This window comes from Vulpes lagopus, chromosome 2 (assembly GCF_018345385.1).
Source record: "Vulpes lagopus strain Blue_001 chromosome 2, ASM1834538v1, whole genome shotgun sequence".
NCBI lineage: Eukaryota > Metazoa > Chordata > Mammalia > Carnivora > Canidae > Vulpes > Vulpes lagopus.
In genome coordinates, this window is record NC_054825.1 from 121,947,987 (window position 1) to 121,965,098 (window position 17,112).

The 17,112-nt window shown below is 45.3% G+C and overlaps 1 protein-coding gene across 4 annotated transcripts in view; it reads left to right on the plus strand.

Moving 5' to 3' along the window:
- NCOA7 (nuclear receptor coactivator 7) overlaps positions 1 to 17,112 on the plus strand; it is a 156,853-nt gene that overhangs the window by 15,374 nt on the left and 124,367 nt on the right. Inside the window, exon 1 of one of the 4 annotated variants that reach the window (XM_041733357.1) lies at positions 13,893 to 13,911. The exons of the other annotated variants lie outside the window; for them this stretch is intronic. The gene's annotated coding sequence lies outside the window, so the exon portion shown is untranslated. Of the gene's footprint in view, positions 1 to 13,892; positions 13,912 to 17,112 lie in introns of those variants that run through there. 4 annotated transcript variants of the gene reach the window in all.

The window sequence follows — 17,112 nt, forward strand, 5'->3', positions numbered from 1 at the left end:
AAGACTGGTTCATTTATTTATTTTAATTTTTTATAAACGATGTTATTTATTTATTCATGAGAGACACACAGAGAGAGGCAGGGACACAGGCAGAGAGAGAAGCAGGCTCCTTGTGGGGAGCCCGACACGGGGCTCCATCCCAGGACCCTGGGGTCACGTCCTGAGCCGAAGGAGGTGCCCAACGCTTGCTGAGCCACCCAGGCCTCCTGCTAAGCCCGGTCTTAAAAAAAAAAAAAAAAAAAAAAAGCTCAACGTTAAAGCTTTTTTTTTTTTTTTACTATTTTATTTTTTAAAATTTTATTTTATTATTTCATTCTTCCAGAGTAGAAGCAGGGAGGTCGGCAGAGGGAGAGGGAAAAAGCCTGCTTTTCCTGCCGAGGGGGGCCCCTGGGATCATGACCTGAGCCACCCTGGCGCCCCCCAAGTTGAAGTAACAATAGTAAAGCTTTTCCCACATTGACAGGATCATAGGTAATTTCTATTTTTCACATTTTTATTATCCATATGTATTATAATGATACTGATTAGAAATTAAAATTAGTGTATCTTAGGATTCTTTTATTTTTTTATTTTTTTTAAAGATTTTATTTATTTATTCATGAGAGACACAGAAAGAGAGGGAGAGACACGAGGTAGAAGCAGGCCCCATGCTGGGAGCCCGATGTGGGACTCGATCCCAGGACCTCAGGACCACACCAAAGGGGCCAAAGGCAGGTGCTAAACCACTGAGCCACCCAGGGATCCCCATGAATTCTTTTATTTAACCATTCATGGCTCTTCTGCTCCCACACCCCCTCCATAGAGTACATACCTGTATCATTTTCTCTAGCATCCCTGCCTTCTCGAATTCTCTCTCAAACGTGTTAACACTCATTCAAAATAACGTTCCTGTGTATTATGGCCCTCATCTGGGAGAGTATCTCTCAGGCCTCTGCCCCTGAATTTGCCTCTGTAACTGTACACAGAGTGGCAACAGCTTCCAGATTGGGTGGCCTTAGACACTGATCCTGACGAGTGATGTGAACTGTCTCGAGAGAGTGGTCTTTCCAAAGAAGTGACTCCTAAAGATGCGAATGAGGTATTTTTGATTCCAAGCCAAGTAATCCGAGGGTGCCCTGCATGCGTGGTTGTTACTGCAGTGTGCCTAGCACCAGGTAATTTGCTGTTGACTGAGTAGCAGAGGGTTTGCAAAGTAAGAATATAGTTGTGTCTGTTCAGCACTGTTCGTGTGGAATCCCGACTGGTGGATGATTCTGGTCACTCATCAGGTCTCCCTTGTAGAGTGGGATAAATTTGCAAGGTGACTTTGTAGGTATGCGATCCTTCAAGGTCTTCCATTTTCCTGCTGTGATTCTGACCTCACTAAGCACACATCAGATTTCCTGATTCTTTTGGCAGACGTGGTGTCCAGAGTGGCAATGATGAGTCTTCTAGCCATTGGATGAGAATAGCCCCTGCTGTGTGATCTAAAGCACAGTTTTAGGCTATTAGTGTGTTGGGACGGCCAGCTGAGTCCCAGGGCTTTACATCTGAGCCCTCCTGCCTGGGTCCTGGTGGTTCCCTCAACACACTGCCTGCCTGGCGGGTCCCACTGCAACAGATTGTTAACACCCCTCTGGTACCTCAAATCGTAGCAGTTTGCAAAATAGTTTCAATTTAATATGCCTTACCTGTTTAAAAAGCATTCTAGTTAGGAATCGTTTTAGTCCCTTCAGGCTGCTATGACAAAATACCATACACTGGGTGACTTATAAACAGCAAAATTTACTGCTCCCAGTTCTAGAGACTGGAAGTCCAAGATCAGGGTGCCAGCATGGTCGAGGTCTCTCGAGGTCGAGGTCAAAGCCTCTTTTCCAGGTTTGTGAACCTCTGTCTTCTCGTTGTACTCTTACATGGTAGAAGGAGCTAGGGATCCCTCTGGGCCCTCTTTTATGAGGCCACTCATCCCGTTGATGGGGGTGGTGGTGGTCTGGTCCTACCTCATGACCTAATCACTTCCCAAGGGCCCCACCTGGTACTATCACCAGGGCATTAGGTTTCCAACATATGAATTTGGGGTTGGGGGCACACAAAGAGTCTATAGCCAGAGTAGGAAATTTGCAGAATGGTAACTACCAATGGCCAAGACATGGAAAAATATTCAACTGAATTGCATCAAAGAAATGCAGATTGTAGTCAGATTTTAGAAGTCCGTGACAGCGCTGGCAAAGTTGAGGTTGAGTCCTATTCCTCAGTGAGAGGGTATGTCGCTATACTTCAGATTGAGAACAGTTTAGCTAGTAGAATTGTTTGGCACCAGTGGTTCTATTCTAAGAGTACATACTAAGGAAATCAGGAATGAGGCTTAATGTCAGCAATTAGCACACTGTCTCTGGGAGGTATGAGGAATGGGCGAGGGGTTCAGTGGAGGGAGGGATACTGGAGCCAGTTGTCCGGCTTGGAATCCTGTCCACTGTTTACCAGCTGTGTGACCTGAGGCAAGTTGATTTCTCCTTGATTTTCTCATCCGTAAAATGAAGATGATAGTATCTACCTCCCACATTGAGAATTAGGTAAACTAATATATGTGAAGTACTGTCACAGAGTAAGCAACTGTAAGTATTAGTAATTATCAAGGGTGATCGGTGGAAACTTGGAGACAGACCACAGTGGAGGCATTTGTTAAGGGACAGTATAGAGTATATCAAACTCTGTGCACAAAAGGATCATAATCTGACTTTAAAATGCACCTACATAGAAGGAAAGACAGGGAAGTAACAGTGGTAAAGTTTTTCCCACATTGACAGGGTCGTAGGTAATTTTTTCTCCACATTTTTATTATCTGTATGTATTATAATGATACTTGTTAGAAATTAAAATTAATGTATCTTAGGAGTCTTATATTCTCAACTTTTCTCTACCAAATACATATTCATTTTGACATATTTTACTTTCTCTTCCTCCTTTCAAAGCTACTAATATTTCACTTCCCCAACATTCTCACCCACATACCATCTGTTTGGTATTTTCCTGCACTTAGCTTGCTTGTTTTGTGTATAGATCAGGCCCAAGGCTAGTCCTTCAAGAGTAAGTAGACCGAGTGAAATGACTGACGGCATTTTGGCGGTGTGGTGGCTTGCTGATGGAGGTTTAAGCCAGAGAATGCAGCTAAGGCACTGCATCCTTTCCACACTTCAGGCACTCATCCCCATCTCCCACTCCCCATCTGTTGGACCCGGCTCCCCAGTATCCCCCCACCCCACCCCCCACACACACATGAGGTAATTCCTGCCTCCCGCCTCTTGACTCCCCCTTTGAGGTTTCCCTGCACATTTCTTCCTTGAAAGCTGACATTCTGCACAAGATTGATACTTAATGCCATGAACGCTTTCCAGGACGGCTACCCTATCCCTGATTTTAGTTATTTTGGCACTGAACTGAACTATTTGTACCACACATCAAATATTGACTTGTTTTCATAGCCTAGTTGTTCTTACAGTAGGCTGATAGGACTGTGTGGTTTGTTTGTTTTTTTTTTTTTTTTAAGATTTTATTTATTTGAGAGAGAGAGAGACAAAGTGAGAGCATGAGTGGGGTCGACAGGTGGGGAGGGGCAGGGGGAGAGGGAGAAGCAGATTCCTCACTGAGCAGGGATGGGCTCGATCTTGGGACCCTGGGATCATGACTTGAGCCGGAAGCAGATGCTTAACCTACTGAGCCTCCCAGGCACCCTGGAACTGTGTTTTATATTACTCTGTGCCCTTCAATTTTCTAGCACAGTGGTGTTCATGTGTATACATGGGACACAGGACAATTGGGTGTTGTTGTGTTGATAATATTCTTAAGAGATAGTTTATGAGCTTTCTGTTCTATCTTTCCTGCCCAACCTTCTCTTTTCTTTCTTTTCAGAATTAAACTGTGACCTCATTTGGTTTTCTCAGTTTTACATTTATCTGAAATTTTGATAATGAATTTTCATTTCTTTTCTTTTCTTTTTTTTTTTTAATTTTCATTTCTAAAGACTAAAGAGCTCAACTGTGAGAACCATGGTTAGCGATGGATTTACAGTTGGGGCCCAGTAATATACAAACTAACCCTAATTGCAAGGACACTTCTATCATCAACTCTAAAAATACTGCTTGTTTGATCAAGGCAATTTAATGAATCTTCCAGAGAATGTGTTTAAAGTTCTTAAATGTGATGGATTCTCATAGATCTTGCATTTCCTGGAAAGGACAAAAATTTTGGGGAACATTTTCCTATATCTGCCCTCATAGTCTGGACCAGTGGCTTCCCAACTAGGGTTGATGTGCCCCATGAGGATAAGGGAAGAAATTGCTAGAATGTATCATCTTTTCATGACTTCTATTTTTGTTATATGTTTTGAAATGCATCTATTAGTGCAGAAGACATGTTTTTGTAAGTAAAAATAATATACTTACCAGGATTTTATGCTCAGAGACTTTTATTGATGTGGAATGTAACTTTTAAAAATGGAGACCCAAAAAATAAAAAATAAAAATAAAAAAATTTAAAAAATTAAAAATAAAAATGGAGACCCTTGATCCAAATAAAAGGTGAGACTCGGTGTTCCATACCCTGAATTGCTTTCTGTTGGGTATTTAGCCATAACCAAAAAAAAAAAAAAAAAAGTATTCAATGTAAATCCTGTGCTAGCCTAGACGAGGAGCTGTAATGTGTGTGTACACACGTGCCTGCACTTGTGCACATAAAACATAAGGCACAGTCCCAGCCTTTGGAGAGCCAGCAGCCTGATGAGGATGGGGCACGATGCGCAACCAGTTAGAAAGCGGTGCGAGGGATCCCTGGGTGGTGCAGCGGTTTGGCGCCTGCCTTTGGCCCAGGGCGCGATCCTGGAGACCCGGGATCGAGTCCCACGTCGGGCTCTCGGTGCATGGAGCCTGCTTCTCCCTCTGCCTGTGTCTCTGCGCCTCTCTCTCCCTCTGTGACTATCATAAATAAATAAAAATTAAAAAAAAAAAAGAAAAAAAAAAAAGAAAGCGGTACGAGGCGGCTAGCGTGCATGGGCAACCCAGCAGCCCAGGGGGCGGGGGGGTGGGTCAGACTGCAGTTGCCAGCGTCCAGGACGGTGGCGTAATACGGGCGGAGGCTATATTCTCAAAACCCCTTTTATGTGAAGGTGTTTTCTTGATGATCAGGTCAGTCCTTTGTCCCCCCCCATTCAAAGAAGCCGTGCTCCGATGATCTCCCCGGTACAGATGCCAAGTAACCGAGCTTTCTGCTCCAAGACTCTGCAAAATTTTACCGGTGTTCTCCAGTACTTGCTCACCTTTCTTTACGTTATAAGAGGAAGAATGGCCAGGTGGGAAAGTCACAGCACTTTGGGTGGGGGGGGGGGGGGGGGGGAGGATCCTTTGGCACAGTGCGAAGGGCAGACAGTTTAAGATGAGTGAATTCCTCCAGCGCCCAGGGGCGGGCCGTGCCAAGAGCTCTAGCGTGAGACAGCTGTCCCCTGGCCGCGCGGGGCTTCTGGTGACTCGGTGGCTGTCTTTGGCTTGCGGCGCATCACCCCCATCTCTGCTTCCCCATCTCCCGGCCTCCTCCCGGGGCGTCCCTAGCTCCATAACGCCGTTGTCTTAGAAGGACACCCGCAGTAGAGGCCGCCGTGCTCCCTGTGACCTCATCCTAACCAGTTGCGTCTGCAAGTGCCCTTCCCCGAATAAGGTCCTGGTGTGTAGGATGCAGCATAGACATTTTGAGGGCCAGCGGGGGGCACCACAGTTCACCACATAAGCCCAGGCGGTAGCCAGGTCTGCAGGTGGATATACCAAGATGTGCCTAAGGCTGCCTCACTGTCAGGTGATGCCTTCTTTTGGCTAAATTTCCGGAGCCATGCACGCTGGTTAGGGGGCAAATGGCACCTGGAAGGGAGGGCGCTTTTTCCGCTGGGTTAGTGGCCCCTGGTCTCTGGGCCTTGGTATTCCAGCCTGGGCACAGGATTCTTCTCAACAGTGGTATGTACTACGTGGCTTTTATCCTCCTGCAAAAAATCCACAAGGTAATTTGTGGATCAGGATATTTCTAAGAGTGTTTGGAGCTTTTTGTGGTGATAGTGCTGCAGAACGGCCTCCAAATCTTCGTGGCTTAGAACCACAATTATTTATTTCACATTCATAAATCTGCCCATTGCCTGCGGTTTGGCCGCTCCGGGTCGGGTTGGGTGGGGGGAGGGGGCGGGGGGGCCCGGGGGCCCGGCCTCCAAAGCGCAGGTAGGAGCTCAGGCCTGTTCCACGTGTCTCCATCCTGGGACCTGGCCGAAGACGGGGGATCGGTACCTGGAGCAGGCTCATCGGGTGGAGGGCAGAAGCTGGCCAGGCCTCTCAGAGCCTCCGGATGAACTGGGCACCCCGTTCGTCCTCAGCCTCCTGGTCCCAACCGGCCACATGGCCGAGCGGCGGAGGTGCGTACTCTGCGTCGTGGCACGGAGCATGAGACGGCCAGCCGCCTGCAGCCCAGGGCATGACCCCGGGGTCCTGGGATCCAGTCCTGCATTGGGCTCCCTGCATGGAACCTGCTTCTCCCTCGGCCTGTGTCATTGCCTCTCTCTCTCTTTCTCTGTCTCTCATGGATAAATAAGTAAATAAACTCTTAAAAAAATTTAAAAAAAAAACGTATTTAAAGCATAAACTTGGTTTCTTAACCCAATCTCTTGGAAAATTGTAGTTGAATTCACATATTTTTTTTTTTTAACACGAAGAGGTCCTACACAATGCTGATTTAATTTTGTGTTCTGCAGATTGCCTGTGCCTTCGACACTTTCCATTATGCCTTTTTCCCGAACCCATATCTGCGGATTTAGCACATTTTGGATCGTACCGACCAACACACTACATGTCCTCTCCGTCTACGTCAGACGTACAATCATAGTCCTCTTGAGCATCTGAGAGGGAACATGTTCCATAAGGGTGAAAGTGTTCTGGTTTAGGGACACAATGGCTGATGGTGCACAGTGTTGAAACACAACCATGCGTGGTTATTTTCAGTGTTGTCCCGCTTCAGGCCCCTTTCCTAACAACACTGGCTCATGTGACCTGCCCCTTTTCTTGTCGTTAACACTTTTCTGTGCGGAAACACATTTTATTAGTCATCGATTTTTTAGGTCCTATCCCTATTTTCTGATTGTTTTATTTATGCTAATTTTACCTCCTCGTCAAAAATCAAAGGTTTCTTAGAGCCTGTTGGGTCCTTTTGGTAGTCATAGGTTTTAGATGAATAGTATAATGGTAGGAATAAGACATGTTTTTAGTAAATGCTTATTGAATTGAAGAGATTGCTAATGAATAGGTGACAAAGCACTGTTTCGAAGTAAGTGCAAATTATTTATTGCATCTTGTACTCTCCGTATAAATAATTGTGCTGAAGGCACATTAAAAAGAGTGATAGTTCAATTTTTTAGTTTGTATTTTTACAACTATGCACATAGTCCGGGGTATTTCGAAAACGCATTCAGTTGCAGATACTATCCTTAAGGATGAAGAAGCTGCTCGCCTTTTCCTTAGTGAAATGGTTTACCTTGTAGAGTAAACTTCTCTGGCCCTTGATTGCCTCAAAAGACACTCAAATTGCATTGTTGAAAAACTAGTTCTTTACAAAGAACATAAAGGCATTGCATTTATGACCTCTTTTTATCCATAACGTTTTACTCGTTTTGTTTGCATCAGTCACCTCTAATTCAGATCTACCAAACAGACACCTCCCACTAAGTGATCATCATAACAACAATAATAAGTTAGTAATAGTAACTGCTGCTCACACTTATTTCTGTCCTAAAATTGAAGAAATTGGGGCCTGGTGTAAGACCACAACCTTAGCAGTGACAGCTTTTGCTGTGAGCACAGGGAGCTGGCACAGCCATTCCCTTTGGCACCTATTCTCTGAAGGCCTTGGGGAAGGAGCTTCAGTTCTGAACTAGTAGAGAGACTCCAAAGAGTATGGATCTTATTCCTTTTGGGCCAAGGCCAGAAGAGGTCTGCAAGCAATCAATTGATCAATCAATTAAAAAATCAAAAGGCCAGAGATCCTAGGATTTTAGCAATAGGTCTGATAAAATAAAAATGCATTCCAGAAGTAATTGAGGGCAAACTTTTGTTCCCATGTCACCTGTTCCTTTGTTGATGCTCTTTGGTGCCTTCCAGCTTTAGATTCATCTCAGAGGCAGTCTAGGGGCGATCTCGCAGTGCTAGAGCCACAGCCGGGGGTGTCCCCACAAACCACTTCTGTGAGTGATGTGGGCATCAGATTTTTCCCCACTCTTGTGAAAGACAATCATGTGCATGTAGCAGACACCCAATACATAGTGGTTGATGGTAAAAAAGAGGAAGTTTTCCCTATGTATGAGAGATGAGGTTGCCAGAGTAGTCTCTCCTCTGTTTTCACTGCCTCTAATAACTTTCTATATGACCTTCTGCATATTTTTCTCCTCTAATCTGTCTCTTTGCACTGGTGGAAAACTTTATGACACGGAATGCTTTTATTCTTATGAATATTAATGAGAGAATGCATGCAGTACATTAACAGCCTCTGGTAGAATTTTTATAGAATCATGATTTTTAGTTCTAAAAAGAACCTATGATTTTAGTCTCTAGGGAAAAAAAAGGACTCATAACTTTATAAAGAGATGTTATTTTGAAAAGATGAAGGGACGCCTGGGGGGGCTCAGCGGTTGAGTGTCTGCCTTCAGCTCAGGGCGTGACCCCGAGGTCCTGGGATCGAGTCCCACATGGGGCTCCCTGCAGGGAGCCTGCTTCTCCCTCTGCCTGTGTCTCTGCTTCTGTCTCTGTGTCTCTCATGGATACATAAATAAATACAATCTTAAAAAAAAAAGATTCCATTTTCTGATTCTGATTCTCTGTCTTTACTAATTTTCAGTGGAAAAATAACTGGATTGGCAGATGATATTTCACAACAACAGAAACAAAAGATGGCCAACTAAGAAATATTTCTGGTGTATTCAAAGTTATGCCATTACTTCCGTTCTGAAGACTTCAGAGAGAATTCATTTAGCTTAGGGAATTAATGGTTAGCTCTTTGAAAGCCTGACTTTTTAGGCAGTGAGTATTTATTTGAATGCAAGGCCTTTGTTAATGAATAGTAGTGAGGAGCCTAAATCCCCTTCAGGACTTAGGTCCTAAGACAGTTGGGCAAAAAGCTGGTGTTCACACTCTTGTTTTTTTTTTTTTTAATGGTGGATAAATGCAGAGAGAACCAGGCAGTTGAAGTGAAAATTCTGTGCAGAGATCTAGCCTCGCATTAGAGGCCATTTGTAGTGGGTTTGACCTTGGCACCAGGTAAGGGCTGATTATTCTGGCTCTCACTCTTCTGGTTGTTTGACCTTGATTAAGTTCTTTAACCTTTCTGAACTTCAGATTCTTTATCTGAAAAGGATTAAGAGTATTAACTCCCTCAGTGGGTCAGAAAGATTAAACAGTGTAACAGCATCGAACCAAAAACTTGGTGCATGTGGTTAATGTTCAGTAAAGGTTTAACTGTAGCTGATAGCTGTCAGCTTTATATTTACTGGAGCTGCCTAGCCTCAGTTCATTTATTTTTATTTATTTGTTTTTTTAAGATTTTATTTATTCATGAGAGACAGAGAGAGAGTGAGGCAGAGACACAGGCAGAGGGAGAAGCAGGCTCCCTCTGGGGACTCTGACGTGGGACTGGATCCTGGGACCTTGGGATCATGACCTTAGCCCAAGGCAGACGCTCAACCACTGAGCCACACAGGTGTCCCCTGAGTTTGTTTATTATATGATTTTTCTGTTTGGGGCAAATTTGAATCTAGCTCTTCAGGTGCTTTTGAAGGGAGGTATCATTTGCATGAATACTGGAACATTTGGGTTGGCTGCATAGAATTTTCTATTCCATGGGACAGGAGACTCTAGAGATACCTCCTGGACACACTTAACCTCTTATAACAGCCCTTTGCAGGTAAGGAAGCCGAGGACTAGAAAAACCGGGTACATTGTCCAAAGTTACACACTTCGGCAATGCTGGAGTCTGGATGTTAACCAGGCCGGAGTCCTGCTCCAGTGATGCCTTAATGACAGAGGTCACAGAGGTCAGGTGAAGGACAGCATCTTGCAGAGAACTTCTTGTGCATGGAGTTTATATAATCTCAGCTTTGAAAGAATTTTTGGAATTAATAATTTTTCATTACAGTTTTTAAAAATATTAGTTTACCCACAGAGCTTGACTTTCTTCTAGAATCATGCATGGTTCTCAATGAGTGTAATATACCCTCCACCCCGCCAGGATGCAGTTTGTTTCTCACAGTTATTGGGGGGTGGCGGGGGTGGGCGGTGGGGAGGGACACACTCTTGACATTTTGTTGGGAGGATGCAGAAGCATCGAATGCCCTGTATTGAGTGGGATGGTTCTGGACAACAGGGAATAGTCCCTGACACTCAGGAATTTTCTATCTGCTGTCGGACCTCTGTGAGTATTTATTGGGACATTTATAAAGAAAGGGTAGCTTTAAATTACCATGTTTAGAAATACCCGATTATTATTTACAGCACTAGTTTTTATTCTCATGTTCCCTGCACTGCCCCCTCATTATCTACTCCCTCCTACCTCCTCAACCTCTGCTTTTCCATTTTCTGATACTTCTCGTTTGGAATGAGATCATTTCTGACCCCATTTCTCTGATAGCTAAACTTGCCCTATAGAAGAAGGTGCAAGGATCTGAGTATTTCATGACATCTTTCAGTGAACTTGTGTCTGAGAATTTACCTGTTGTAATCGCCATTATAACCTCCTTTTCTCTTGGGTATTATACTGATTTCATAAATTTATGTGTGTTGGTAGGTTATATCAGCTATGAACTTCATTTCAGTATTTTAAGGGGCATGTTATGGAATATATATTCTTGTAGATGAGGGGTGTTGATCCCGAGAAGGTTGAGAAGTGCTGGTCTACAGCAGTCTCACGAAGTGGTAGTTGGGCTTGTGCTCAGTCTCTTCTGGAGACTAGGAAGCCACCCTATCTGCAGACGGCGCTTTGCATCTCCCTGTCAGACAGTTGTTCCTTATGTGGAGCCAAAACCCGTCTCCCTGCATATCTAACAGCTGGTCCTAGGTATTCTCCTCAAAGGTCTATAAATTCAAGCCTAAATCCATGACCAGGTCTGATCTTTCAGGTATTTGAAAATAGCTGTCAGTTCATTCCAACTCTCTTGAGGCTCACGCTGGCCAGCATCTTTGACTACTATCTTAAAAATTAGTTTTATGTTACTTAACCATCCTGGTTGCTCCACTTTCCTTTTATTTCTCCTATAGTGTAAGAGCTAGAGTTAGATGCAGTCATCTTGATCTATCCTCATCCTCGAGAAGGGTGACACAGACCATCATAATCTTTTTTTTTTTTTTTCTGGGCTGATTATTAACTGGATTTTTTGTTTGTTTTTTGTTTTGTTTTGTTTTTGGAAGGAAGGGCCCTGGAATGTCACGACAGGGGATGTGGAGCTTAGGCTCCCTGAAACCTGCAGGTGTCAAAAGCTGCAGGTGTCCTATTCATTTGTGCTGATGCTAAGCTCTGCCCCTCTCATTCCTCAGCTCCTCACCCAGATGCCAAACCGCAGGGTCCTGGGGGGTTTGTTCCAAACCTTCCTACAGCTACGCTGAGGTCTGTCGGGATCCAGTTGCTATCATCGGGAGGTTATTAATCCCTCTTCCGAAAGTCTAATGAGGAGGTCCCTATTTTCATTCAAGTCAGTGGTAAATTTGCCACCGCCGAGGACAGGAGCTGGAGCTGAGAACAAATACTGCATTAGGCTGTTAGCACCCTCCCTCCAGCTGAAGATGGGCGTCAGCTCCTGGCTCTGGGGTCAGGTCAGTTGGTCGTCCCCTCATCCCTAGGGCACAGTGGCTCAGCGCCTTTCCTTCCCCACGGACTTAGAAGCATCCAGCCCCAACCAGCCCACATTTCTCTATCTTATCCGTAAGCAGATGGAGAGAATTGGTCCAGATGCCCCCCCCCCCCCCCCCCCCCGCTTCATGGCCCAGCTCTTCCTTGACTCTCCTTCCCTTCCCAGCACTTGGTGGCTCCCCTCGGTGCTCTGCCCACGCGGGTACCTGCCGCGTGGCCTCCTAGCTGATGGGCTGCGAGCACTGCCGCAGCTCCCACCCGCACGGAGGGCACTCGAGGAGGCCTCAGGAAAGGGCCTGTGGCCTCTGATCGGTCCGCGAGATGGCCCGGGTCCCATAGGGCGTCCGTCCCGGGTTTCGGTGCCCCATCTTGCACGTCCCGGCCAACCTGCCTGCTGCGACCTCTCTAGAGTTTTGCGGGGGATCTGTGTGATGGTCTGCAGTGTGTGGTTTACACAATCCCTTTTCTAACTTTTTTTTTTTTTTTTAAGATTGATTTATTTATTCATAGGAGATAGAGAGAGGCCGAGACACAGGCAGAGGGAGAAGCAGGCTCCACTCAGGGAGCCCCATGTGGGATTCGATCCCGAGTCTCCAGGATCACGCCCTGGGCCGAAGGCGGCGCTAAGCCGCTGAGCCCCCCAGGGATCCCCAAGTATACTCTTTTCTAACTTTTGACAGAAATGAGAATGTATTTGCCCATTGGCAGGCTGCTGGCACTTTCCACATCTTTGATAATTCCTGACCCCGCCAGTGACTTTTTAGGAATCTCATTTGCACACTCTCTTCTTAGATGGAATTTATAAAACGATCTAGCGAGCCCAGAGATGGGTCTTCATTTAAAGTATCTAGGGGCGGGCCCCTGGGGGGCTCAGCAGTGGAGCGCCTGCCTTGGGCTCAGGGCGTGACCCCGGGGTCCTGGGATCGAGTCCTGCATTGGGCTCCCCGCAGGGAGCTTGCTTCTCCCTCTGCCTGTGTCTCTGCCTTTCTCTCTGTGTGTCTCATGAATAAATAAATCTTTAAAAAAATAAAAGTATCTAGGAGCTTTGATGAAATCTCTCTACCTCTCCCTTTTTTTCTTTATAAGTAAATTCTACTACACCCAGTGTGGGGCTCGAACCCAGGACCCCAAGATGGAGAGTTGTGTACTGTGCTGCCTGAGCCAGCCAGGTGCCCATTTCCATACTTGTCTTGCATGAAACTCGCATTTGTGTGATTCTTTTCAGCTCTGAATCCAGGTTCCTCGGTGAGGAGTAGTGGAATACGAGCTGATGAGTTCTCCATTCCTGTTGCCATCCGCCGCCTTCCTCCCATTTTCCTAAGTAGCAGAGACCATTGGCCTCCCCAGGATCATCACCTTGACTCAGGCATAGCTTTTTAGCTCTTGGTTCTGTTCTGAGTTCTCTTTTATGTCGTTTTGGTTTAGTGACACACGCTTATCTACGTGGGGGCATTATCTCCCGGTTGCTCCCCGACACGTCTGCGGCGCCCTTTCGTCTCTGTTGCTATGTCTTTCTTGCCAGGTTTCTTGCCAAAGAGAGTATTCAAATTCAGACCTTGGTTACCACTGAAATTCGAATATCCTTCCTTTGTTTAGATGACAGTGTGGCTTTGAGAAACACTGACCACCTCTTCTATTTCTGTACAAGTGTAGGTATTTTCGAGGAGGAAGTGTCTGCATAGAAAGGTACAGTTTGGTGTGTCCCCTAAGTGGCCAAACGTAGTGTGACCAAGCCTCGAAGCATGTTTTTGTCATAATTTCATTTGTATAATAGGAAACATGTTGTTGGGAAAACAGCTGATGGACATCATAGGCACACGGGTGTTTTTCTAGTCTGGACTGGTGGTAGATGTGAATCCGGAAAGCCGTCCCAGGCCGTGTGGGCCCCGCTGGCTGGCTGTACCTCGGGAGCCGCCCGTAGCTCGGTGCTTGAATTCTTTCCGAGGGGCCCTTGGTCTCAAGCAGGGAGCACTTTGCAGGTAATAACAGTAAATATTTTGTCTTCAGCACAGCGCTTGCAAGGTAAGGATTTTGTAGGTGCCTTTTTTTATTTGCATAATGAACTGAATTTAGGTTTAAATTGACTATCCCGATTTAAGATCACAAAAAAAGAAATATTTAGAAGATTCATCTTGTGTTTCCCTCATGAAATTCTTTTTGGTCTGTAATATGTTGTAAATGGAGGAGGCTCTTGTAATTCAGTGTTTGGATGAGTCTAGAGTTTATTGATGTGAAGAAAAGTCAACATTAAATGCAAGAAGGGCTTTTAAGAAGCCCATTATAACCACTTATAATGGAAAATGTAGTTCCCATTAGAGATTGATTTAAGGAGCTGTGGTTCTTCAGTGAAGCATGAAGGCTGCTGTGTGGTGCTCTGTGCAAATCATTTTTATAGCATCCTTTTCTGCTCTCTTCCTGGTTGACCTGTTGGCGTGTCTAGATCTGAAAGGACTGCGTATGTCTTGTTTAAGGAATATAAAAATTCCCAGAAATTTAAAAGAAATCAAAGATTAGTATATTTTTTTATCAAATAGAATATTAAAAAAAAAAAAAAAAAGCTTTGTAAGTTCTAAATAGACACAGCGGCACCAGATGTCAGTTCTTGGATCATTTAATCTTTTTCTCTTGCGCTTATTTTTGTCAATATTTTTCTACCAGAACCAAATATTAGTTTCTGGCTCAGCTTGCAATATAAAAATTTTCCAATTAGATTGTTATGACTTCATTTTTATTCATGAGGAGAAATCTAATAAACAGGGATCATCACATATGGTGGCATGCAGGAGAGGAACTTTAAAATAAACCACCTGGTTCAGAGCAGGGATTCTCATCTTTCTGGAGTCTGAGAGAGAGAGACTGGTTTGCATCTATACCTCTCACCTCTGGGTTGGTTGGTTATTTCTTTTTCTTTTCTTTTCTTTTCTTTTCTTTTCTTTTCTTTTCTTTTTCTTTTCTTTTCTTTTCTTTTCTTTTCTTTTCTTTTCTTCTCTTTTTTCTTTCCTTTTCTTTCTTTCCCTCTAAGTAATTCTTAATTGGGGGGAGGGGGAATGGGAATTCTGGGGTTTCTATTGGTCTGCCATATAATTGACCTTACCCCAAGCCTGAATTAATTCTTCGCTTAACTTTTATGTGGATTTACTGCCTAGTTCTGTGTTAGGTATTTAGGGAAGTAAAAGGAAATTGTGAAGCATGGTGGTTTTTGACTTGAAGGAGGTTTTGGGTGGTTTGTGGCAGAGGAGGCTAAGTGGAGCAGCGTTGTCACCCAGCGGATGACGAAGGGCCTCATGGTAGGTATTAAACTGAAATAAGTTCCTAAAGAAGAGAGAGAAGAGCACCAAGTGGCCAGGGAAGGCTTCAGGGCACAACCGGGCCTCGTGCTAGACCCAAGCTTCAAGTGTGGGGAAAGGGTAAGGATTTAAGATGCAGAGTCAGGGGGGGAGAGGAGGTGGTGAAGGAACCCCTGTGGGTTTGGCCCACACTGTGAGACTGAGCTCAGGACGGTCGGACAGCACTGTCTTTTCTTTTCCCTCCTCCTTTCATCACCCGACTTCTTGAATGACCGTTCCTTCCTTGAGGCCAGGCTTCCACCCTGCTGCTGTGCTGGCGCAGTCCTGCTGGAGGGCTCTGTGCCCCCCAACCCCCAGAGCCCCCCCCCCCCCAAGCTGTGTTCCTTCTAACCTGTGGAATCTGCGCGGAGGCTCAGACACGGTTGGTTCTAGACTGCTTTTCTCACTCATTTCCAGATATTTCTGGCTCCAAAGGTTATTAAAAGACATTGAATTGTATGCCAAACCGGATTTATTTAATTTATTTTTATTTTTTTAAACATTTTATTTATTTGAGAGAGAGAGAAAAAGAGAGAGAGGGAGGCAGAGACACAGAGGGAGAAGCAGGCTCCATGCAGGGAGCCCAATGCAGGACTTGATCCCAGGACCCCAGGGTCAGGCCCTGGGCTGAGGGCGGCGCTAAACCGGTGAGCCACCAGGGCTGCCCCCCAAACTGGATTCAAATCCGTGCTCCACCACAGCGGGTGCTGTTGAACTAGGGCAATCAGTATCTCTCAGCCTCCGTTTAGTGGAAATAAGGAGACTGACTGCCGGTATGGTTGGGAGGATGGAAAGAGCTAATGTGTGGATCATGGGTCGAAGCCAATAACATCTGGTAGGCAGGGTTCTGTTTGGATCTCTTTTCTTATCTGGTAGCTACTCTGTCCTTCTTGCCTGAACATGACTTGGTTTTCTTTTCTTTTTTTTTTTTTTCTATCCACACGTGTGTGCCCAGCTGAACCCTCTTTCTGGAATCTTCTCTCTCTTTACCTACTGAAATCCCTTCTGCCCTGAAAGACTTACTTTCTATCACCTCCATCAAAATTGAACTTTGTGTCTTCCATCGTCTTACTCTCTTTGGACAACACCAAGCTGCCACCTTCATTTTAGTGATTTGTGCACATCTTATTTTCCCTCCTGGTTGATCAAGTCTTTGAGCGCAGGGTGCATGTCGGGGGCATGGAGGCCAAGCAGTCAGAGTTCAGGCTGTGCCCCGATGCTTCCACGGAGGGCTCTGTTTTCTTTTTTCTTTTCTTTTTCTTTTTCTTTTTCTTTTTCTTTTTCTTTTTCTTTCTTTTTTCTTTTTTCTCTTTTTCTTTCTTTTCTTTCTTCTTTTTTTCTTTTCTCTTTTATTTCTTTTTTCTTTTCTTTCTTTCCTTCTTTTCTTTTCTTTTTTTCTTTTCTTTTTTTCTTTTCTTTCTTTTCTCTTAACCACAACCAAATTGCTGCTAATTGCTAAATTGTTTCCCCAGCCCTCACCGCCCTCATGTGCTTTACACATAGTCAAGCATCTGGTGAAGGTCTCGGGTGACTGTCTCCCGGGCACCTCAAAGGCCACGCGCCCAGAAACTGCTCTGCCGTCTCTTTCTGCGCCCCCGGCCCACCCCGGCCCGCCCCGGCCTGCCCCCTCCACGTCACCGTCTGCCCAGCCCCCCAAGCAGAAGCTTGGAGGACACTCCTCACCTGGCCTCTCTGCTGTTGTCCACGCTGAATGAGCCACCAGATCGTGACTAATTTGCCTCCTAACTATTTCTTGAGCTCCTCGCCCTCCTCCTGTGTTGGCTGCTGCTGCCCACGCCTGGGCCCTCCTCCCTGAACTGGTTCTACTGTAACTTCTGTCGACGGCCGCCTTCCCGCTGCTTGTCCGCAGGCCTCCAGTCCACGCTGCCGGTGTGGC